General features: G+C 35.2%; 1 pseudogene; it reads left to right on the top strand.

Annotated features, from left to right (window-relative positions):
• The first annotated feature begins 692 nt into the window (after positions 1-692).
• Positions 693-25,174, top strand: part of LOC120367749 (transcription factor IIIA pseudogene) — a 64,936-nt pseudogene continuing 40,454 nt past the window's right edge.

A 25,174-nucleotide genomic window follows, 5' to 3' on the forward strand; every position in this document is an offset into this window, starting at 1 on the left:
ATCACTCTTGCATTAGGGTTCTCTAGAGATACAGGACTAATAGGATAGCTGTATATACAAGGGAGTTTATTAAGGATTATTACTTGCATGCTCACAAGGTGAGGTCCCACAGTAGGCCGTCTGCAAGCTGAGGAGAGCAAGGAAGCCAGTCTGAGTCCCAAAACCTCAAAAGTAGGGAAGCCAATAGTGCAAACTTCAGTCTGTGGCCAAATGCCCAAGAGCCCCTGGCAAGCCACTGGTTTGGGTCCAAGATTCCAAACACTGAAGAACTTGGAGTCTGATGTTTGATGGCAGGAAGCATCCTGTGTGGGAGTGAGATGGAGGCCAGAAGACTTAGCCAGTCTAGTCTTTCCACGTTCCTCTGCCTGCTTTTATCCTAGCTGCGCTGGCAGCTGATGGTGCTCACCGGGTGGGTCACCTCTCCTAGTCCACTGACACAAATGTTAATCTTCTTTGTCAACAAGCTCCCAGACACACCCAGGAACAATACTTTGCATCCCTCAATCCAATCAAGTTGAGTGTATTAACTATCAGAGCTCTTGAATGAAACATGAGTTTGTATACGTCTCCAAGGAAATCTAAGCAGGTTAGAGAGCATCAGAGTGGAACCCTGGACAAAAGTAAAATTATTAACGTGGTAGTTGACAGCACAATTCCTAGAAATCTTCTTAGAGAAATATTCTAGCTAGACTATGCAGAGAAGCGTTCATGTTTTGAAGGCAAGGGAACTTGCAGACCCTGGGTAAGGGTTCAAGCTCCCAGAAGGACTGGATGTAATTCAGAACAGGGATCCAGCCCTAACAGACAGATAGGGGTCTGATAGGGGGTCTGGAATATATGCCTAGGGAACCAATGAAGAAGAGCAGTCATAAATTCTTCAAAAGAAGGTGGAAAACAGGACAGACACTGTGAAGATACAAACATATGTATTCTAGCTCTAGTCTGACCTCCAGAAGCACAACTAGGATCAGCCATTGAAAAGGAAACACTTCCTAATACAGCTTCTCAATAGGTCAGTAACTGAGTGGTGCATAAATTTTTGCCCTGGAGTGGGATAAAACTGGGTCTGGCAGGAATTTATATTCAATACTGTCATCATTATGTACAGAATCTTTTATAATATCATATATATTAGAAATTTAAGTTGGTTTTATGATTTAAATTAATGTAGTTTATAACCAAAAACAAGTTTAAAAATGTGTATTTAAACCGAGATTCTTAGAAAATAAATGTGGAGGGGTAAACATAATTGCCAAATTTCATTTCAGTCCCAGAGAAGGAGTAAAATAATTCAGACTTCATACTACAGATCCTTAATCTTGTTTTTTTGTTGTTGTTGTTGTTTGTTTTTTTTAGACAAAGTCTTGTTCTGTTGCCCAGGCTGGATTACAGTGGCAATCTCAGCTCTCCTGGGCTCAAGTGATTCTTCTGCCTCAACCTCCTGAGTTGCTGGAATTACAGGCGCATGCCACCATGCCAGCTAATTTTTGTATTTTCCGTAATGACAGGGTTTCTCCATGTTTGCCAGGCTGGTCTCAAACCTCTGACCTCATGTGATCCACCTACTTCCCAAAGTGCTAGGATTACAGGTGTGAGCCACCACAGTGGGTGCCTAATCTCTTATCTGAAGCCCTTAGAGTCCAATATATTAATTTTCAGAAAATTTTCGGCATTTGTAAAGATATTAAAGTACAATTATTGCATTTTTTGTAACGTCTAGAATGGACATCTAGGGAAGTTACCACTTCATCAAATAAAAAGGAAGTATAATAATTGAGATTAGGAGTTGAGTCCTTACTAGGAATTGTATTTCTGTACCTGTATTTCAGAAAACCCTCAAGAAAACATTCATTTAAGATTGTCTGATACAACTCTCATAGATGACACAGAAACTGTCCAAAAAACTGTACCATGAACAAGCCTCAAAGGAACATCAGTTTTCTGCCTTAACCTCACCCTGCATTGTCTGTTCCTTTTCAGAACTCACCTACTATTACTCTAACCCTGTAAATCTCTCTAGCCACTCTAATCTACTAGTAGTTTTCATATACCAGATGCACTTCTCCTCTTAACATCTAGCTAGCCGTTCTTTCTGCTGAAATGCTCTTCTCCCAGATAACTTCATAGGAAATTCCTTTATGGGCTTCAAGTTGTTGCTTAAATATTACCTCCCAGTGAAATCTATATACCCATTTTACCTAAAACTGCAACACAGAAAGGAAATTGCTAGATCACATGATAGTTCTATTTTCAACATTTTGGAGAACTTCCATGCTGTTTTCCATGGGATTTATAAAAATGTTCAACCCCACCAACAGTGTACCATGGAGTTCCAATTTTCAATTTCTCCATGTCTTCAGACTTGTTATTTCCTCTCTCTTTCTCTCTCTGTTTCTCCCTTTTTTGAAGGGATTTGGGCAGATAGTGGCCATCCTAATGGGTATGAGATGATATCTCATTATGGTTTATATTTGCATTTTCCTATGATTAGTGATGTTGAATATTTTTTCATATGCTTGCTGGCCATTTGGACATCTTCATTGGAGAAATATATAAATGTCTATTCAAATTCTTTTCTTTTTTAAAAAAAATTAAGACTTTTTTGTTGTTTCTGAGTTGTAAGAGGTTCCATTTATTCTAGATATTAGTTTAACCCCTTATTAGAAATATAATTTGTAAATATTTTTCTCATTTTACAGGTTGCCTTTTTACTTTGTTCTTTCCCTTAATGAGAAGTTTTAAAAGTTAATGTGTTCCCACAAAACTATCTCAAAGAGACATTTGCATGCCCATGTTCATTACAGCAATATTCACAGTAGGATATCCTGGTCACATGAATGACTTAATAAAATGCATTTAGGGGAAAGTACATAGCATAAACATTATTTTTATGAGAATTTCAGCTGGAGGATGAGCAGAACAGTTGTCAAGGAATAACACAATCTTTTAGTCATCATCTAGTTCAGCTTCCCTGATGTAAGCTTAATCTGCTGTTAGAAAAGATGTCCCTGGTGATCCATGTTTTTCTATTAGCATAATAATGTCTGTAAAAAAAGTCACTTATTGAAAACAGGACTCAAAATTTTGCCTGACAAGGCAAGTATACACTCATGCTTTCCTGCTGCATTGACACATCTTGGCACAATTATTCTGTTCTTGGCATTTTAAGCTTCTGTAGGGACTATCTCAACAGTTGTAGTCAATGTTTTTTCTAGGACTATAACACCAAGGCAGTTATGTTTTGTCAGCATTATAGAGTTGTTCTGGCAACAGGTTTTCATTAGTGATGACCTTGGCGAACTTATTAATGAATTTCTTCACTGCTATGTGACCAGCTGATGCTTTATCAAGACAAATCTTTAAAAACTTAATTTTGTGTTCTTTTCTTAATTTTCTGCAATCAGTCTGTTGAATATTTATGGTTCCCTTCAGTTTATCATGATAGATCTTATTTCACGATCAGCATATAATTGTTATGTGCTCATTGTGACACTGATGGATCCACTCTTTTAATACATGATCAAGATCTCCATTTTTTTTTAGCTTAATGCAGTGTTTTCCTATTTTTTCATTAACTTCTGCTCATTGTTTTCCACATGAAACTTCAACAGTTTATCTTTCCGTTTCTTCAGGTTATATACAGTGGTCATTCCAACACCATACTCTTCTGTAAGATGTTTCACACTTACAGCACTGTCCAGTTGCAATGACTTGACTTTTGGTGCTATAGATAAAGGTAAGTTCTTCTGCTTTTTGTTGTCACTCTCACTCATTGGGATATCTGCAGGCCGTTTTGATGTTTTCAACAACATCTTTACATCACAGAGCAGATAATAAGCAAAAACAGTGACTAATGCATGTAGGTCTTGGCTCAAACTGGTGTATCATGGGGAGACTCTTATTGGTGCATGCATCATGGACATGTGCCATTTTATGACCCTTTTGGGGCATGCTTACATGGGGAAATCTGGGCATGTGCAGAAAAGAAATATTGCAACTGAAGGTGGCCACAAGGGTCTTTTTTCTCTTGTCGATATTAAGTGAATTGTGTATTGTGCACCTTTACCCCTCACATAAGGTCAGGTGTAAAACTTTCTACTAGTAAACATTATGTTGACACTTAAAAAGTTTTGGATTTTGGAGCATTTTAGATTTTGGATTTTCAAATTAGGGATGATGAACATGTACCATCATTAGGAGCTAACATTCTACTGCCCAATACAAATTACAAACACTTCTGTGTATTAAGTCATTTGATTTTCTCAACTACCAAATTGATATTTTCAACAAAATTATGATTCACATGTTATAAGTGTGGAAAGTGAGGCAGAGAAAAGTTAAATGATCAAAGATTGGCCGGGTGTGGTAGCTCACTCCTGCAATCTCAGCACTTTGGGAGGCTGAGGCAGGTGGATCACAAAAGTCAACAGATAAAGACCCTCCTGGCCAACATGGTGAAATCCTGTCTCTACTAAAAGTACAAAAATTAGATGGGTGTGGTGGTGTATACCTGTAGTCTCAGCTACTCGGGAGGCTGAGGCAGGACAATCACTTGAACCCAGAGATTGAGGTTGTAGTGAGCTGAGATCATGCCACTGCATTCCAGCTTGGTGACAGAGCGAGACTCTGTCTCAAGAAACCAAAAAAAGATCAAAGATCAAGTCACATAACTAACAAATGATGGTACCAGGAGTATAAACTTCATTCCAAAAGAGTAGAAAACATAACCCACATGTCTCCGGAGTCTTGTGCAGTGTGTGGCACTTAACGGTGCTCAATTAATAAATAAACAAATGAACAAATGAAGAAACAAGATGTGGAGGTTTGCATACCATGTTTTCTTGCTTAGCAGCATGTAAATAATGATGCAACATCAGAAAAAGATAATTTGACAAGTTATCTGATGAACCTTATTTCTCAGTAAAGACTTAGATTATGTCCACATGGATACAATAAATATACTACAGCATATTGAATCTTCCCTTTATTCTGCTTTCAGTGAAATGAAGCATAATATTATATCACTGATTTGATCTCAGAGACAAAGTAAAATTAGGTTAATTGGGTATGAAATGTATTCAGAACTTAACATTGAGGATTCCTGTACTCAGTTAATAGATAAAATCATCAGGTATATTTAAATAGATGAAATTCACTTATATTGAAGAAGAAATAATAGTCAATTTTTTTATAAATAAAGGTAAAATAGGCAATATGAAATCATTAGAAATATTTGCAACTGACAGAAACCAAAGAAGAAACAGAAAACCAGGTGAAGCTTATTTTTTGTAGTGATAAAGAATAGGAAAAAATGATGAAAATGACTGTGTTGGGGCTTAGATAAAGGGATCTAAGAGTCTTTCAATATCTTTAAAGCATTTAAAATGCACATTAAGTTTTGAATTCTTCTGGGAAACTTACAGAACACATTGAAATCAACTAATTTTACATCTCTAATTTTTCTTCCCAAAAGACAAAACACTATTTTATTACAGAAAAATATACTTTGATCTTTTAGGTAAACATTTGTCACAGACTAAGATAACAACTTTATATGATTCTCATATATTTCCGTGTTACCAGAAAAGTCTGAAGTTGATTTCAAGGTCAAAGCTATCAAAGAAGTAAGATACAACAATTTACTTTTATTTTTAATCCTGTACAAAAGCAACTCATATTAATTCTAAAAAGAGAAAAATTAAAAATATGTAGTTCAATATTTACATATTTTCTTCATAACAAAAATGGTGTTTAATATTATTAGTCAAAAGGGAAATGGGAAAAAATTGGGAGGTGAGCTGAAAAGCAAGTGCAATTCAATTGTTTAAAAAAGATTCTAAAAATAAAATATTTTAAAATGTGAAGCAGTTTTACAGTGTAACACTATTTAAAATATTTTGCTCTCTGGTATTGCACATAACATGAATCACTGCTGGTAGTTTTATAGGAGTAAATAATGTAAATAACTGTATGTGAGATAAATCACATAGCCTTTGACAGATTTTCTTCATTAACGTGTATCAGTGCAAGTTGAATATTGTACTCTTCCTCTTCTCAAAAGATCCTTGGAATCAAAAGTGGCCTCTTAAATCTACAAATGCAACTTATTCCAATTCCCTTATCTCAAAATTGTGAAGATGAAAAGACTTGTCTCACAGGAAAAAACGCTTTAGGTGAATTAAGTACTGTTTGACAGTCGGCACAAATGCAGAGACATTAGGCTGTTACGTGATCACATGTATATACACATGTTTAGTGTTAAGGCCATAAAGCAAACATTAGCAATCAAGAACATCAAATTGATTTGGGAGCATATGTCTTCCAAGATCCCATGAAATCTGGACAACAGCTTGGGAAAGATTCAGACAAGTTCTTACACAGTATGTCTCATTGTCAGTTGCAAGAGACCGTGCTCATATGCTAAACTCACTCCGAGAGTACCTACAAATCCATCTGTACCTTTGATAGAACCAAAAAGTGAAAATAAAAAAAAAATCTGTATCATCATCCTTGACCAGAAGACAGAAATCAGTAAGCGTCATCAAACTCAACTGGCACTTCTGACACATTTAGAGACATTAGTGCAAAGTTTGCTATTATGCATTCCTGTATGTGCAGGCTCACATTATCTTAATTGCATGGTATGAGGTATTTGCACATATGCCTACAACATGTTCCCACCAGGCACAGTAGGTCATCTTTGGCAGCTCAGGAACAATAACAATGCTGTTTTGTTTGGTTGTTATGGTTTTAGACAAAACTTGTCATTTATGCACAAAACTTTCCAAGCTTCTCATTTATGTGTAAAATGAGATCTGCACAATTGTGATCATCTAGATAATTTATACCAAAATATCACCTATTTAGAGCAGTGGCTTTCACATTTTTTTTTCTATTTTTGCAATTAAGAAAATTTTTCCAAGCACATCTTGCACAGATGAATCAGATAGAAAAATGGTGTGTTGACACAATAGGTAGGATGTAAAGGGTGGGAGCTTCACCTTCTTCAGGGGCTATTTCATTATTAAGCAGCCCCTGAAGTACCTCTTAATTACTTTGGGGAGCTGTGCAGCACTCTGAAAATTACAGAAGCCCAGAATGGCAGAAAAAGCAGTATTATTCTTTTCCTGGGTTAGACTAATTCAGTCAGTGAAGCCATTACTGTAATGACACAATAATTAAGGAAGGACATTTGATATTATATTGGTACAAAAGTAATTGTGATTTTTGCCATTAAAAGAAATAACCTAAAAACCTATAACTTTCAGGCACAGAACATTTCTCCCGAGGAATTAGTTAGTACTCATCCTAGTGTAGGACCCAAATTAATGTGGCTTTTGGCATTTTAAAATAATTGGACATTGTATTAGCCATCATCAATCATCACCATAAGGCAGAACTTTCATTCTGTAGTAAAAATGGGCAGCTTGAAGTTTCATCAGTTCAAATCAGGGAATGATTTGAATTCTTACTCTTATAATAATTCTTGGATTATTATATGTGCATGCAAGCCTCAGAAGTAAAAATATACCTGATCCTGGAATTTTAAGAGAGTAATTTTATCTGCAATAGAGCCATCTGAGTTTCTGAGTATCCTTCCTCCTTTCAACTCACGACAACATTTGACAAAAAAAACAGGTAATCCCCTCAACCACATTTTGTGAATGAAAATGAGTTTTTTAAATGTATTTCTAATGAAACAATACAATTACCATATATTAAAATATGAGCTTGAGCAAGGTTTTCTCCTCAAGTTTAAAAAGCTGCTCTCTTATTCTACTCTGAGCTTCATCATTGAAAAGTAGAAACATTCTGACATGTTATATATTGTTCTGCGTCCCAGGATTCAAAATTGAAAACATAGTTGGGCATGATTACTGGAAACTCTTATTGGGGAGAATCACATTGCAGATGTAAGTTCATTGGTCCAGTGACATGAAAAGTGTCTGCTACTAAATGTAGCTTATGTAAGGCCTAAGCTGTAATTTTAAATGATTTCTAAAAATGCTTGTATTTCTTCCATGACTGCTGAATAAGAAACTCTCATTTGTCAGGCCAAAGCACTATGGCAATGATAAGCTATAGTTTTCTGTTGTTTAATACCTTAGATTTTGGTTAGCACCAGATCTGGGGAAGAGATAAAGAAAACAGAAAGCTGTAAGAATTGAGCCTGAAGTACTCATGTTATTAATCTGGTGGTGTCCTATGAAAGAATAGATACCAGAATGCAAGATGGAGCATCGGGACAGATAATACTGTACCTAAAAATATTCTGCAGAAATAGAATTCTATTTTCTATATTTATGGAAAGAGAAGCAGTGGGATGTACTCACTCAATTTTTTCACTGCAGTGTGTTTCCTATAGTCAAAGGAAACTATAGTAACCTAACTCAGAGGTTCTAGGAAAGCAAGGGGCTGACTTTATGTGAGCAGTCGTGAAAAAAAAGACATGTTTATATTTTGTTTTAATTTAAAGCACCTGTATTGTTAGGTAAAATGCTCACTTTGACTTTACTGTGTCTATATTTGTATTAGGTTATTTCTCATATTGCTACAAAAAATAGGTGAAACTGTGTATAAAAAAAAAAGAGGCTTAATTGGCTCACAGTTCTGCAGGTTGTACAGGAAGCATGATGCTGGCATCTGCCTTGCTTCTAGGGAGACCTCAGGGAACTTGCAATCATGGCAGAAGGCAAAGGGGGAATAGACACTTCACATGGCTGAGGCAGGAGCAAGAGAGAGATGGGGGTCTGCTACACACTTTTAAACAAATAGATCTCATGAGAACTCACTCAGTACCACAAGGACAGCATTGAGAAGATGGTGCTAAACTATTCATGAGAAACTGCCCCAGTGATCTAATCATCTCTCACCAGGGCCCACCTCCAACATAGGGATTATGACAGAACATGAGATTTGGGTGTAGACACAGATCCAAACCATATCAATATTTATTCTCCACTATATGAGAGCTTATGAGGGATAGGCTTCTTAGCAAAGTATCTGTACATATCACTGTAGGTTTAGGACCAAGCACAATTAGTTCCCTAAATGTGACCTGTGGCCAACACCTTTTGCAATTGCTAACATTTAACCCAGATCTAAGGAGTCGAAAATGCCAGTGTCAGAGTCAACTGTGAGATGATCCTCTTATAAAGTGAATAGAACAAAGTGGGTATAATTTGGGGTATATCATGTTTCAAAAATTCAGGTGCATGTTCCTGTTGTTGTATCATGGGCACTCACTTCCCAGCATATTAGGTGAATTTTGCCTGCTGCTTTATATTTTTAAAATTGGGTCTGTTGGCTTCTATGAAGACAATAGTTTCTGTGACTTTCTTGAGAGGTACTTTTCCTTCACTCCTGAGTGTACAACCACCCCAAACCATTTTAAACTAAATTTTCAGCTTGGAATGCCTTGGGGGAGCATAAAGTTCATCTGTAAACACATATGAGCACTATCTAGTGTGGATAACTTCTCATGGAAATGATTTTTTTTTTCTCTTTTATTTAACTATGTGGCAAGGTCTAAGGCAAGCAATTTCCCTTGCTGATTTGTGTATGTGTGTGTGGTGGTAGAGTTTATTTCTAGTTTACCCCATATATTGCAGAGCTTCATAGAGAGGATATCTTCTTGCACTCTTAACATTGGACAAGCTCTGAATGTTTTCTTGCTTTCTGTCCCTTGTGATTTGTGAAGACAACTCCTTGTGATTCAAAACATTCCCCAAGGTTACAGTCACCTTTGACCCTCTTTCTACCTCTCAGTCACATTTTTTGGCCTTCCAAGTATTACTTGCTAGATTATCAATTTGTTTTAAAAGACTTTCTACATTATTTATCATATTTAAATTAATTTCATTGAGGGTGTACCTATTAATCCTAATAAATGATATTGTGGCTATCACTACTGCTTTTACTACCAAGCTCCTGAGAAACAGGTATTTAGTAATTCTGTATACACTTTATTTTTTAGCATTTAAATAAGAAAGTTCTTCTTAAGAGATAAAGGGGTTGGATAATGCTTCTCTTTTTACAATACTTCTACTGGCAGACGAAAGTGGGTTAAGGAGTGAACACAGAAAAGAGTTCAGAATTTTAATAAGAAAGTAAAAAGTTCAAGAAAAGAGGCAAATGTGAAACTACCTACTACTAAAGCTTGAAATGTTACTATCTTACACTCTGACAACGATCCATTTCTCTTCCATTCATTCTATTTCTTCCCTAATGTCATCAGTTATCAGTCTCTTCTATCTTTCCCCCAGTTATTGTTTACTTTCTTGTCTATCCAGGATATACCACATATTGTTTTGCCTTATTTTGCCAGTAACATTAAAGGTTTTACTCCTTACCATCCCCATCTTGACCAGTTCTTCTTCCACACTTACTGGTGAAATTCCAACCCAGAATTCATTAACTACAACAAATAAAATCTCATTTTTTAAGAAATGTGTTCCATAATAAACCCAAAGTTTCACTTCCAATTGGATTTTCAAAACTGCACAATTTTTGGTTGTATCTGTCACTTCCTCTAATTCCTCCCATTTATTTCAACCTTTAACAATTTTTTAAGCTCCTTTTCTAATATATACCCCTTCACTCCTGCAAACTATCCCATACTTCTATACATAGCAAATGTGTATCTTGGATGTGACTCAAATACGTACCCCTCTGCCTTCCAATTAATGTTCATCTACTTCCACCCTTAATGCCTTATCTCAGTGAAAGTAGTTCTTCTACCACACTACAAATTTACACCCTTTCCCAATAGCTCTGGTTTCACCTTCTTATATTTTGCCATATTTTTGTGTACATTTTATATCTGGCATTCCATTTTAGTTAAAAATCCTCTGGTTACTATGTTATCTTAATCTTTATGTCTTAAAAAGTGAGTATAAACTCTAAGTAGTTTGTAGCCTGTTGAAGATCCAAACTCAACATTGTTATGATGTTATAATAATATTTACAAAATTTGAATAGATGGCATAATTATGCAGAACTACTTAGGTTATACTTACTGATACAGCAAGACTATAATACATTGTGTATCTTCTAATAATTTTACTTCTTTATATACTTCTTTACAATTCTCCTGCATTACAACATATTTATCAAAAATTTATGCTCTGGTACTTTTCAGTTATTTTAGCTGCATCAAATGCCAGAAAATTCTAAACAAACAAATACAAAAACTTCTATAAGCTTTCAGTTTAAATACAATTTTACCAGATCTCTGCTAATTTTATTTAGTTGCAAGTTCCATTTCCTTAAATCTTCTATTTTTTCTTATGTGTTTTAAGTGACTAAAGGAATTGGATGTTTTGACTAAAGCTTTTAATGTCTAACTAGTCTTGGAAAATGAAATGCTTCAGTGTACTTTATTGATAATTCAAATATTCTTAAATAATGCATACTTAGATTTCCTTTTTTTTTTACTTTTATGTCACTATCAGGGTCTTTTGCAGGGAAGATCCTGTTAAAATTTTGGGTCATTAGTTATGGCTGTTTTAAAAAAAGAGCTTGATAATTTAGTGGAGATATGAATCCATATATCAACGTGCTGAGAATTATTCTCAAGAATTTCTGGAAATATTGGGAAGAATAAAAGTCATTAATGGAGTGATCATTTGTGTAATTGTTTTACTGCTGAAGAACAAAGTGACTCCGTCAGCCTAGAGAATTTTGGTAATCACTGCTGAGAAAGAATAATGGAAGATGACAGGCTAAGAAGTTGAAACCTTAAAGAGACTTAGAAAAGATGTTGAAAGTTGTAACAGCAAGATTAATCTTCTGTGAATGACAAGAGGAGATATCCAAGTCCTCCTTTCATTAAATATCAGCCTATCAAATGCCAATGAGCCCACAAGAACAATGGAGTTAGGAGGAGAAATAATAATAATCAAGCATTCATTCCTTTAAAGGAAGTATAATTTTCTTCTGCTCTAGCATCTTTTATGGGAATGTCTGATACATTCTATGGGAATGTCTTCTGTGGTTTCAGGTAGTGAAATGTCTTTTGGTTTCAGATACTGATATAAAAGTAAAAAACTGCAAAAGGAAATCTAAGTATGCATTATTTAAAGAGTATTTGAATGAGCAGTAAAGTACACTGAAGCATCTCATTTTCCAAGACTCATATTCCATAGGTGATTCCCATTCTACCGAGTTTTGGGATTCTAAGGTTCACTGAGCGTGAAAAAGCCAGAGTACATGAATTTGTTTTCTGTTTCTATCCAATTCACTCATTCAGGAGTTGTAAAAAGGCCGAACTTTCTATGTAACTTGTACTTTTAATTTGGGTTGCCAATATGTAGTAGAATTATAAACTACATTTTTTAAAGTAAAGGTCAGTGAGGTCTAGCTGAAAAAAGCAGAGTAGTACTCAGGCCACATAGCCTGCCTTGGTTAGATTCTATTTAGGTTTAATTGTTTAGAAAATGGGGTTTCAATATATCATTGATTCTCATACATATTTCGCATATTGAGAAATCTAAGCAGAGGTAAGTGTTTTGAATGGAATTCAGACGTTGCTGGCATCCTGAAAAAAAATGTTATCTTAGTATCATTTGATAACAACCCAGGAATTTGTAAAAATACATTTCTGTGCATTCACTCACCAGGTGGAGAAGGCTCAAACTTTCATCTTAACAATAATGATTATAATTAAAGCAACAGTAGATACTGACCAAGAAGACCTTAATGTTCCCCTCGGCGGAACTATATTATAGACATTTTTCCTGACTGTATACCCTGACTTAAGAGCATTTATTTACTTTAGAAAACTTGTTTTGTAAATTCTTTCTTTGTTCCTTTGAGATGTAAATCTTTTTTAAGGCCTCCTGCCAGTTTTCTAACAAAAGAATGTCTTCCTCAAGGACCTGGGAGTCATCCTTTCCAGACACAATAGCTCCTACCTCGTAGCCCCTGTGAGAGGGTACCAGCCTAATGTGGGTGAGTGATGTCACTTAATAAACAAAGATGATCTAACCATGCAGAAAAATAAAATAAAAACTCATAAATAACTCAGTATGCTCTGCACAGTGACCAACTTCTCTGCCTTTCCTCTAGTACTTTTTCACTCTCTTACCACAGCACTTAAGAAGCCTCCCACCTTTTATTTCAGGGTAGTTGAGCTCAGTCTGAATTCTGGTCTCTCTCCCCTATTTCAGTAGGCTTAAATAAAATATCCCTTTCTGTTTAACTTGTCCAGTAACAATTTTTGCTTCAACAAAACTTGCATAGCACTCACGACTTGCCAAGTGGGTGAAAAAGAGGCTCAGAGAGATTAAGCCAAATGTGGGTGGTTAACCCGGTTACTAAGGAGAACTGGGGTTTGAACTCCAGCTGTCTGACTCTACAATCTATGCTCTCAACCCAATGCCTTAATATCATCTGGACAAGTTCAAAGTTCACAAGTATTAATACAGAATTAAAAAAATAAAAAGAGCAGAGACACAAATCACAAAACTTGTGTAAGATGCTGTGGAAAAAAACACTTCAAGGTGTTTCTGAATGAAATGTCTAGTTATATTGAAACAGAAGTGACACCCACATGCATTTAAAAAAATGTTTTTAAAAATTTTAGTTCTTGGCATAGGACATTAGAAGAAAGCTTTAGGACTCATATAGATCAGGGGTGTCTCCCATTATTTGTCTATGCTCAAATTAATCATTTTTTTGAAAGTAGTGAGATAAATATTCAAACTTTAAGAGAAGAGACTCTCCCTTTCAGGCCAAATAAATTTAACAATACAAACATTCTACCTTAAGGTTACCTGATTGTTGTGTGATATTTTGCAGTTGCTATGAATTAATAATTTTTATATCACATTTTGCTTGCCATTCTGTGGTGGATGGAGGGCATTTCTTTTGAAGGAATGGCTTTTCAAACAAGAGAAGATATTGCTAAACCCTGGGTGGTAAACCTTCCACAAAGAAAGTCTTGTCTTTCAAATGTCAGCAGCAGAACATTCTTACCAAGAGAATCTTGTCTTTAAAATAGCAGCAGTAGAGCATCATTAAGGTGCCTTTGGTTTAAGAATTTTTTGGGCAGTGTTCTTTTTCTCCTGACTCCCAGTTTAGTTTTGCTGGCCAATCTGGCTTGACTCACACATGGTCTTTATGGGTCAGTGCTTCTCAGAAGAGGGGGCCACAGGCTTCCTTGGTGGTCTTTAGCAGATCCGTGGTGTTTGGTTTGCTAACCTGTAGCCTGTTCAATACCAGCTGTATCTGCTGAATACAATTTAAGTAAACTTTCTCTGCAGGTAATGAACTCTGTGCCTTCTTATGAACTCTGAATCCTACTCAACTGGCTTACATTCATAAACACTCTTACTTGATTTTGACAACAATCTTTTTTTTTCTTTTTTTAAGTACCAGTTTTATCCTTTTCCCAGTATTCTACTTGCAGTTCTTTAGCCGATACCTTATGTCATTCATTGAACAGAATACTGAACTCACAGACCTCAATTTGGAATACAACCTTTTATATTATAAAGAAGAGCAGAATAATACAGCAATGTGGGTCTTTAGGCTACTGATCCTTACTAGTGCACATAACAGACATGGGAATTTCCCAGTTTTATACTTCTTAATTAATTTCTGCTAGTTGAATTAGACTCTAATCAGCTTATGTTACATAGCAACATATAAATCTATATCAAGAAAAAAACATTAAACTAAAAAACAATAAAAAAAAAAAAAAGAAACATCTGGCCTTATATGACCTTAATGATACTTATAAACAGGATCCCTTTATTGCTCTCAATTCATTAGCACTTGTGAGTCTTAACTTTCTTCTTTATTTAATGGGCTTAGTTTACCTGGAGCACCTTTTTAGTAATAACATACGTTCTTGACTCTCTGTTGTTTTGCATTATATCCCCACACACAATCCTAATCTTGGATGATCCCAACCTTGCATTTTCTCTGGACAAAGAATGTGGAAAGAGGCCCATCAGCAGAGGCAAGTTCTATTATAAATTGTTCACAACTCAATTGGGAGGCCCTCAATGCACTGCTTGTAATTTTGTCATGTCTCAAGTCCAGTCTACTCACGTGGTCTCTGAAAAATTATGTCAACACTCTAACCACTCTTATTCTAACCACCCTCACTCGCCTCTCTCCAACTGTTTGATGGCCATTTCTAATTAATAGAAAATTACAACCAGATGCTGGGGAGCTCGTCATTTATTAGTATCAAACATAGAAACACAGCCTTCCTGCTCAAATGTGATCTGCTTACTGCAGCATAGAAACACCCGGAAATCTATTAGAAATGTGCAATCTAAGGCCCCAACTCAGACCTAATGAACCCAAATCTGCATTTAAAAGGCTCCTAGTTGTTTTTTGTCTATATTTAAGTTAGAGAAATACTGAAATGGAAGAGCTTACCAATTGTTTCTGATTGTTTCTTTTTCTCTTTTGAAAAGTAGGTTCTTTGCCTGAACAACGCATATTTCTTTTCTTTCTTCTCCTAGTTACTCAGAAACTTACATTGAAATTTTTCCTTCTCTCTTCAGTATGTTCAATTTCCCTCTCAACTAAAATTCGTTGTACTCTATTATTAATTCTCAAATTTCTCCATTAAGCACTCACATTTAACCAATTAAAGTAAAATAAACACACTGGTTACAGCACTATTTTTTTTCTAGTCTCCTGAGCCAAACTGATGAAAAATGTTTATAATCAATGTGTCCATTTCTTCATCTGACACTTTCTTTTCAACCCATTGTAAAATGGCCTTTGGGCCATCACTGCATTAGATGTTGTTCTACGTTGTTCACCCAGTCTTTCAGTTTCTTCACATGTGATTTCCCTCCTTACTCCCTCAGCAACATTTAACACAGTGGAAAGTATGTATGAATGACCAAAGGACAATATAAATCATTGACATTTCAGGATTGTTACCTTTCTACTCTCTTTTCCAAAATATAATATTTTACCCTTTTCCCTTTATATTTCTGATACCTAAAGAAAATAAGCATACATACATACATACTTTATGGTCACATGCAAAGAAGTTTGTTTTTGTAACTGCTCTATGTCTAGCACACAGCATAAAACTAGACACTCAAATTTTATCAAAAGAACTAATATGTGCTTTAGGTGAAATGTTCTTCCCCTGATCTTCTACTAGAAGTTTTACTTCCTTCTTTATTTTAGTTCATGTAGTAATCACCCATTCATTACACAAATAAAACATCTAGCCTATTTTCGTTACCCACCCGGGGATAGACTTGTGTGTACATCAAAGAATGACCTTATATGTTGAATAAACAGGATGAAGATAAGGAGCTTTTCTACGCTTTTATTCTTGGGATTTTATCCCTTATTTAACTCTAAAGTTTCTTAAGGCTTATGAGCTAGAAATTGGGTTTTTACCACTTTCATTATTTGAATAACTGTTAGAAGTAGCTACCTGAATTCATGAAAAGGATGAGAGAATTTCCTAAGCCTTTTCCTTATTACAGAATTCAAAAGTTTTAAAAGCTTAACTCAATTTTATTTTCAAAGACCTTATTTTCTGCCACTGTACACAGAAAACTTACTCAATTTTTGATTTTTCTGCTGGTTATCACAGAAAGACAATTGGGAAAAAGTAGTATAAGCTCATTACAATTGTGTTGTCTCAGGGTTCAATCAATATCCTACAGGAAAGAAAGACCCTATTGTTAAAATAATTTTAGGAATGATTATATATTATAATATTGTTATACCTCCATTACAAAATTCATAATTCTCATTATTGTATAATCCTTATTTTCAGGGATCACTACTATTTTATTTTGTAATTCTTGACAATTTTAAGAAATAAGTTTGAGGAAACACTGATTAAGAAGGTGACTCAAAAGCAACCATTAGAAATAGGAATAAGGTGATATGACACCAAAAGCACAGGCAAGAAAAACAAAAACAAACAAATAGAACTACATAAAACCAAAAAGCTTCTGCTCTGTTAAAAACAATAAGAAACAGAGTGAAAAGGGTGAGGAATGGGATAAAATATGTACAAACAGTGTATTTGATAAGCAGTTAATCTGCAAAAAATATGGGAAACTCACAGTAAAAGCAAAAATCTAATAACCTGATTTAAAAGGGATGAGGGTAATCCCAGCATTTTGGGAGACCGAGGTGGGAGTATCACTTGACTCCAAAAGCTAGAGACCAGCCTGGCAATATAGAGAGACCACCATCTCTATGTAAATAATAATAATAAAAATACTAGGGACCTGAATAGATATTTTTCCAAAGAAGACATAAAAATGGCCAACAGGTATATGACAAAGATGTTCAGCATCACTAATCATCAGAGAGATGCAAATCAAAACCACAATGAGATATTACCTCATACCTGTCAGGATGTCTGTTATCAAAAAATCAAAAGACAACTGCTGGTGAAGTTGTGGAGAAATTGAAACCTTTGCACACTGTTGGTGGGAATGCAAAAATGTGCAGTTTCTATGGAAAATAGTATGGCGGTTCATCAGAAATTTAAAAATAGAACTGTGGTATGACATACAGCAATCTCACTTCTAGATATTTATACAAAAGAATTGAAATCAGTATCTTCAAGCAATATGAGTTCTCCCATGTTTGTTTCAGCACTATTCACAATAGCTAAGATATGGAAGCAACTTAAATGTCCATGAACAGATGAATGGATAAAGAAAATCTAGTAAATACATACAATAGAATACTATTAGCCTTCACAAAAAGGAAATACTGCAATATGTGGCAATATGGGTGAATTATTTTGTTTTGTTTTGTTTTGTTTTTGGAGATGGAATTTTGCTCTTGTTGCCCAGGCTGGAGTGCAGTGGCATGATAGCGCACTGTAACCTCTGCCTCCCAGGTTCAAGTGATTCTCCTGCCTCAGCCTCCGTAATAGCTAGGATTACAGGCAAACACCACCACACCCAGCTAATTTTTGTAAATTTAGTAGAGATGGAGTTTCACCATATTGACAAGGATGGTCTTGAATTACTGACCTCAGGTGATCCACCCACCTCGACCTCCCAAAGTGCTGGGATTACAAGTGTAAGCCACTGCACCTGCCCAATATGGGTGAAGTTTGAGGATATTATGCTAAGTGAAATAAGGCAGTCACAGAAAAACAAATGGTGCATGATTCTACTTACATGACACATTTAAAATACTCAAATTCATAGAATCAAAGAATGACATAATGGTTGCTAGGGGCTGGAGGGAGGAGAAATGGGACTTACTAATTAACAGACACAAAGTTTTGGTCAAACAAGATGAATAAGCTCCAAAAATCTACTATACAGCATTGTACTTATAATCATGTGTACACTTAAAAATTTGTAAAGAGTGAGATCTTGCATTAAGTATTCTGATCACAATTATTTTTTAAAGAAAACTAATTAGGAAAGAAGCAAAAATAAAAAGTACTTATAAGAGTAAGGCTGGCTTACTAATAACACCACTTTTGGAGCTCCTACTTGCTCAGGCAGTATAGACATAGTTATAGCTATATAAAAACATTTAATAATCTGCATATTTCTTTTATATGTGACAATAGTAAAACTGAGATGAATTAAATATCTTACCCAAGATCACTCTTTACTGAAAGGACCACAAACCAGGAGGCTCTGAATTAAAGTTATCTTTCTTTTACCTTCTCTTTTTATCTCCTCTACAATTGTCAACTAAGCCATTAGAGTAGAAAAACCATCTGTTTAATGCAAGTTATCCATGTTTTTCATCCATTATTTGAGTTCTGATGGGGAATGTCTGCTTAAATTGATGTAATCTTTGTGTACTTATTTATTTGGCTTTCTAAAGAAACAGCAGTAACATGATGGCTTGATTGAATGTCCTGACAGCTGTGCCTTCCGAGAGTGTAAGGTAAAGCCTGCAATTTTCTGAAAGACTTCGGTTATTTTCCACTGACCCCAATCAAAATTTTTCCATATAAAAATAGAAATTTCCATACAAGGAATAACCAGTATCATAGTAAACTTTTCCAGTTTCCATTGTTTATTTCTTCTTCTGTAACCTCTGTCACTGAAAAAATAATCTCTTGCTCACTCTTAGACTTTCTGACATGAACTAAGAAAATGATGAACATAAATGAATCACTTCTAAAAAGAGAAAACTATTGAAGATGCCTCCTTATATTTTAGCTGTGTGATGAGGGATTTGTCTCAACATGGATATTTACAAAGCTTTAGTAGAAATTACATTTTACTTGTAGTCTTTCTATATAAATTAATAATGTTAAAAGTCTATTTATAAATTATCTGAAATTTAGCCATAATGGAGTTAAATTATCAACAACATTTTGATATGTTTTTAAATATTACCCCTAGATAAGAACTTTTGAGCACTTTACATACTGGGCTCACTTACTACGTGAAACTTAAGGAGTTATTCTTCTAAGGTTTCATTTATAAAAAGGAGCCATTATTAGTTTCCATGGTTTAGAGTTGTTCTCAGAATGAATAATATAATCTTAATAATATTCTTAGCACAAAAGCCGGTAAATGGCATGTGCACATAAAATTTTAGAGATTTGGTGTATTATTTGGTGTTTTGTTTCCAAAATAAAGGTTGGAATTAGATAAAGATCTTATTTTCAGCATTAAAAATGCTCATTTACATTATTACACTTGTCTTTTCTTCTGCAACACATTTGGAAGTAATCTTGAATTTTGTCATTTTAATTCTTTGATGAGAGGATTACATTCAACATAACTCTCCCTCTGTTCTTTGGAGGAGCTTTTGCCTATTGCCTCTGCCCTCCCGGCACCATGGGACACATAAAGTAGCCTTAGTTCCAGCAGGAGATGATAACATCAGGTAAAGTGCTTTTAACTCATATATGTTTCATGCTTCATGATATATAACATTCTTTTTTAAGTTAATATTAAGATCCCTATACTTAGGGATTACATTAAATTTTTTATACTCTTAAGGGCATTTGAGATCAATTGACTGATCTTTCAGAAGTCCAGCTGATGAATAAAACAGACATATTTTGAAATTGGAACTCCTAGTAACACCTACTTATCCCTTCTTCCAAATAAGAAAATTATATTTAAATACACACACACACACACACACACACACACACACACACACACACACAGACACAGAGAGAATGGTAAACATTTGTATTATTGTCTCATCACTCTTTTAATTCTCACATATAAGATCTTTTAATTATTCACTCAAAGTTTTAGTTAGCCAGATTTCTAAAATGTGACATTTAAGCTGCCAAAAACCAGACAGAGTTTTGATTTACAGGTCTAACACCATGTTATTCGTGTGTATGGTGTTTATGCTTTCTGTTAGAGATATTTATATTATTTGAGATCCTACTTTTTTGCAGAGTGACTATGAGCTGCTAGCACCTTGGCATTCTCCTTGAAAGTTTGATTTGATGAAAACATAAAATTTGGTTATAGGATCATATTAATAGGCATTCAAGGTGGAGCAATAATTTTTTAACATGAAATCAGCTTTCTTTTTTTCCCACTATTGTCCGTGAACGTAAACAATATTCACAAACAACAAAACTCATATGAAGACTAGCACTATGCTGTGGGAGAATTAGAAAGCTACATTAAATGTATTGAATTCCACTTTTGCCCAAGAAAATCCTCAGTTTTAGTGTCTGTAGATGATGGTTCTATATTCCTAATAGCATTCATTTCTCAGTGACATAGCTTAAAAATAAACTCTATATTGAATATATTTGTATGTGTGTTGTATGTATATAATCTACATGTACACATCTTTAGCTATTTTATGACACATAGCCCAGTAGATAACATACCTCAACTAACTGTCAGCATCTTCTGCTAAATTCCCCCAGCTGGTACAATCAAGAAGAATTACCACACCAATTGCTGTGTTTATGCTGTATGAAAAAGTTTTGGATATATGCTTTGCAATTCATTCTGATTGCTACCAAGTAATTCTTTACAGACCTGTAAGTCCAAACTGTGGCTGAGTTTTGGCAGCTTGTCACGTTTTAGAAATTTGGCTAATTAAAACTTTGTGTGTGAACAATTAAAAGGAAAGCTCTTATACTTGAGAATTAGAATGGTGAAGAGAAAAGAATGCAAATTTTTATCATTGTGTATATGTGTGCATGTGTGTACGTAAATATAATTTTCTTTTTTTTTGAGACAGAATTTTGCTCTTGTTGCCCAGGCTAGAATGCAATGGCACGATCTCAGCTCACCACAACCTCCACCTCCCAGGTTCAAGTAAGTCTCCTGCCTCAGCCTCCCAAAGAGCTGGGATTACAGGCATGTGCCACCATACCTAGCTAATTTTGCACTTTTAGTATAGACAGGGTTTCTTCATGTTGGTCAGACCGGTCTCGAACTCCTGACCTCAGGTGATCGGCCCACCTTGGCCTCCCAAAGGGATTACAAGGTGAGCCACCGTGCCTGACCAATATAATTTTCTTATTTGGGATTGGGGATAAAGTTATTAACACATGCAATGATAATTTTTATTTGCCCTCCAAGTCTTCTTAAAGTGTCATTGTCCTTGCCTTCATGATGCAAATCTACTTTCTTTTTTCCAGTATGTCATGATACCATATGCCACACTTTCCAGGGCAGATTCTCTAAATTTAACTAAAATGAAATATGCAACTAATGGGCAGAAAAAGTTTCAGTTGGATGTCTGCAACTATAAGCTCTCATAAAGGATCTAGGAGAAAAGTTTTGTTTAAAGTGTTCCTTAACAAAAGTGAAATACAATATCTAGTTAAAGGAAGGGAAGAGTTGGAAGCCTGGCAAGACTTTTTGGTTCTCCTAAGTTTTGTATTTGACTAAAACCACTAAAACAACTGAACACATTTGCTTAGTGGCGGATTTAATGATAAGCTTAGTATTATGACCTCCGTATTTATTTGAGAATACTGGTTTGCATTTGGTTTAGATTCTCATTTACAAGACTTTTCCAAATGTCCCAAAGAGACCTGACATAAATAAAGCAACACAGTATTTGTAGTGTGCTTTACATTATGTTTGCTATTCCATCGGCTGTCATTTCTGGAAACACAGGACAGAACGGTCTTAACTCCCAGGTGCTATGGAGCCTTTGTAAGAACTTCCTATATGATATGATGAAAACATAAAACTCACTTATTTAATGAGGCCTGTTTGTATGTGCTATCTCTGGGGGTGGTAACATTTTAATATGTCAACCACTTAAATTTATTAGACTGAAAGCATTTGGGGGTAGATTTTGAAGTAAAGAAATCAAGGAGGGTGTGTGAAGCATGTCATTCTGTTAGGATGTTTTGATACGTAGTGCTTTACTAACCCTGCCAAGACTGTCTCTCCTAGGGCTAGCTAATTCCTAGAACCAGTAAAGGATCCACTGTGTGTGTGTCTTTTATATGCAGACTAATTGATGTAGAATTCACAGCCACCACCACACTCCACCTCTTCTATAAGGTTCTGAAACTCTGGACCAATATTCCTTTGCTCTAAACACCCCAAGGCCAGGTACCAGGCATGTAGAAACAGTCCTTATGCCTCAGAACCTGTGGAGATTACTTAAACTAGTGAACCCTAAACCTGCTACCCCCACCGGGTCCATTACTTTCCCTGAAAAACCACAATAAAGTCTCCTGACCTTGTTTTTCCACAGCTTCTTGGCCAACTCTGGCATTTCCCCAGGGAAGAAGGGAAGAGAGAATAAGGTTATTAATATATTTAAGTGATAGTTTTTTTCTTTAATTTTTTTTTTTAAAAAGTCTCATTTGACCTCAGTGCTTATAAATGAATTAATGTGGTTTTTCATGGCATGGTGTACCCCTTTTGTGAACTTAACAACAAGGTATGTTTTCAGTGTCAGTCATCCTTTGATCTGTTGGCCTGGCTAGACTTGAATAATAATAGGATCTATATTGTAAAACAGAAAGATGCCTTGAAAACTAACATTGGGAACAAAAGGAAGAAAAGTAAAATAAAAATAACTGGAGGTTTTCAATTTATGAAATTCACCATTTTAGGATATAAGATGAAAAACGATACTTTCCCAAAGATACTTCGCAAAGAAAAGAAAAGATGAGCAAATTTGTCTTTATTATGCATCTAAAATATTTTATAAACAAGTTCAATAAATTCCAAATTGCAGGTTGTTGACGATTAGTTGCTCAAAATAATAAAATTTCTTTCACCATGTGATATGGTTTGAATCTGTTTCTCCACCCAATTCTCATCTTGAAATATAACCACCAATGCTAGAAGTGGGGTCTGGTGGAGGTGATTGGCTCATGGGGGAGGTTTCCTCATGGTTTAACACCATCCCTCTCTTACCACCCCGCCATCCCCGGTTTTGCTGCAACAGTGAGTTCTCCTGTGATCTGGTTGTTTAAAGGTGTGGTCTCCCCACCTCCTTCCTCCTACTCCCGCATGTGAAGTACCTCCCGTCTGCTTTGCCTTCAGCCATGATTGAAGGCTTCTTAAGGCCTCCCCAGAAGCACAAGCTGCTGTGCTTCCTGTACATCTGCAGAACCGTGAGACAATTAAACCTCTTTTATTTTCTTTATAAAGTGCCCAGTCTCAGGTGTTTCTTTATAGCAGTACAAGAATGGACTAATACACTCTGATTTTAAAACTTTATGATGTTCTTTATTGAGATATAATTCACATATCATAAAATTCACTACTTTATAGGATAAAACCCAGTAGTTTTATGTATATTAACAAAATTGTGCAATCGTCACCACTACCTAATTCCAGAATATTTTCACCATGCCAAACGGAAACCGCTTGCCTTAACAGCCATTTCCTTTCCCTCCCGCCCCACTTCAAACTCTGGTGAACACTTAGGTACATTTTAATCTATTGATTTGTCTGTTTTGGATGTCTCATATAAAGTGAATCATACCATATGTGGTCTTTTGTGTCTGGCTTCTTTAATTTAGCATAATGTGTTTGATATTTATCCATGTTTTGATATGTATCAGCATTTTGTTCCTTTGTTGTTGTTGAGTAATATTCCATTGTATAGCTATATCACATTTTGTTTAGCCATTCATGGATGGATGGGCATTTTGGTTGCTTGCACTTCTTGGCCATTTTGAGTATTCCTTCAGTGTACATTCATGTACAACTTTTTATATGAATATATGTTTTCACTTCTCATAGGTATATACCTAGAAGTAAAATTTCTGGTTCATATGGTAGCTTTCTTTAACATTTTATTTTTGAGAAAAACTATTTTTTAAAGTAGATATACAATTTTACATTTCCACAGTAATGCACAAGTGCTCAGTTTATCCCCATTATTGCCAACACTTTTAATTATTAGTCTCTTTGATGTACAATTATCCCTTTATTTATTATATGAAGAAGATAATTGTATTGCACTGTGATTTTGATGTGCGTTTCCCTAATGACTAATGATGTTGAACATCTTTTCATGTGCTTATTGGGTATTGGCACATCTTCTCTGGAAAAATGTCTATTCACACTTAGCTCATTTTTTAATTGGGTTATTTATCTTCTTATGTTTGAGATGTTAGGGTTCTTTTTATGTTCTAAATACTTTAGATATATGCTTTGCAAATATTCCTACACATTCAGTGGATTGTCTTTTCGCTTTCTTGATACTGTTCTTTGAAGCACAAACATTTTTTAAATTTTCGATGATGTCCAATTTATTAAAATTTATTTTGTTGCTCGGGTTTTGGTGTCATGTTTAAGAAACTATTGCCTAACTCATGACGTAAATGTTTAAACATATGTACTCTTCCAAGAGTTTTATAAATTTAGCTCTTACCTCTAGTCTAGACCTTTGGTACATTTTGAATTAATTTTCATGTGTGATATGAGCTAAGGTCCAACTTCATTCTTTTGCGTGTGTATATCCTATTGTGCCGGCATCATTTTGTTGAAAAGAAAATTTTTTCCTCATTGAATTATTTGGCACCACTGCTGTAGATAATTTGACTATAAATGTGAAGGTTTATTTCTGGAATCTGAATTCTATTGATCTTTGTGCCTATCCTTATGTTAGTACGACAATGTCCTGAACACTGTAGTTTTGCAGTCAGGATGTGAGAGTTCTCCCTCTTTGTTTTTTCTTCGATATTTTTAGTTATTTTCAGCTCCTTAAATTTTCATCTGAATCTCACAATGAGCTTGTAAATTCTTCAAAGAAGCCAGCTGGAATT

This window comes from Saimiri boliviensis, chromosome 3, assembly GCF_048565385.1.
Source record: "Saimiri boliviensis isolate mSaiBol1 chromosome 3, mSaiBol1.pri, whole genome shotgun sequence".
Classification (NCBI taxonomy): domain Eukaryota; kingdom Metazoa; phylum Chordata; class Mammalia; order Primates; family Cebidae; genus Saimiri; species Saimiri boliviensis.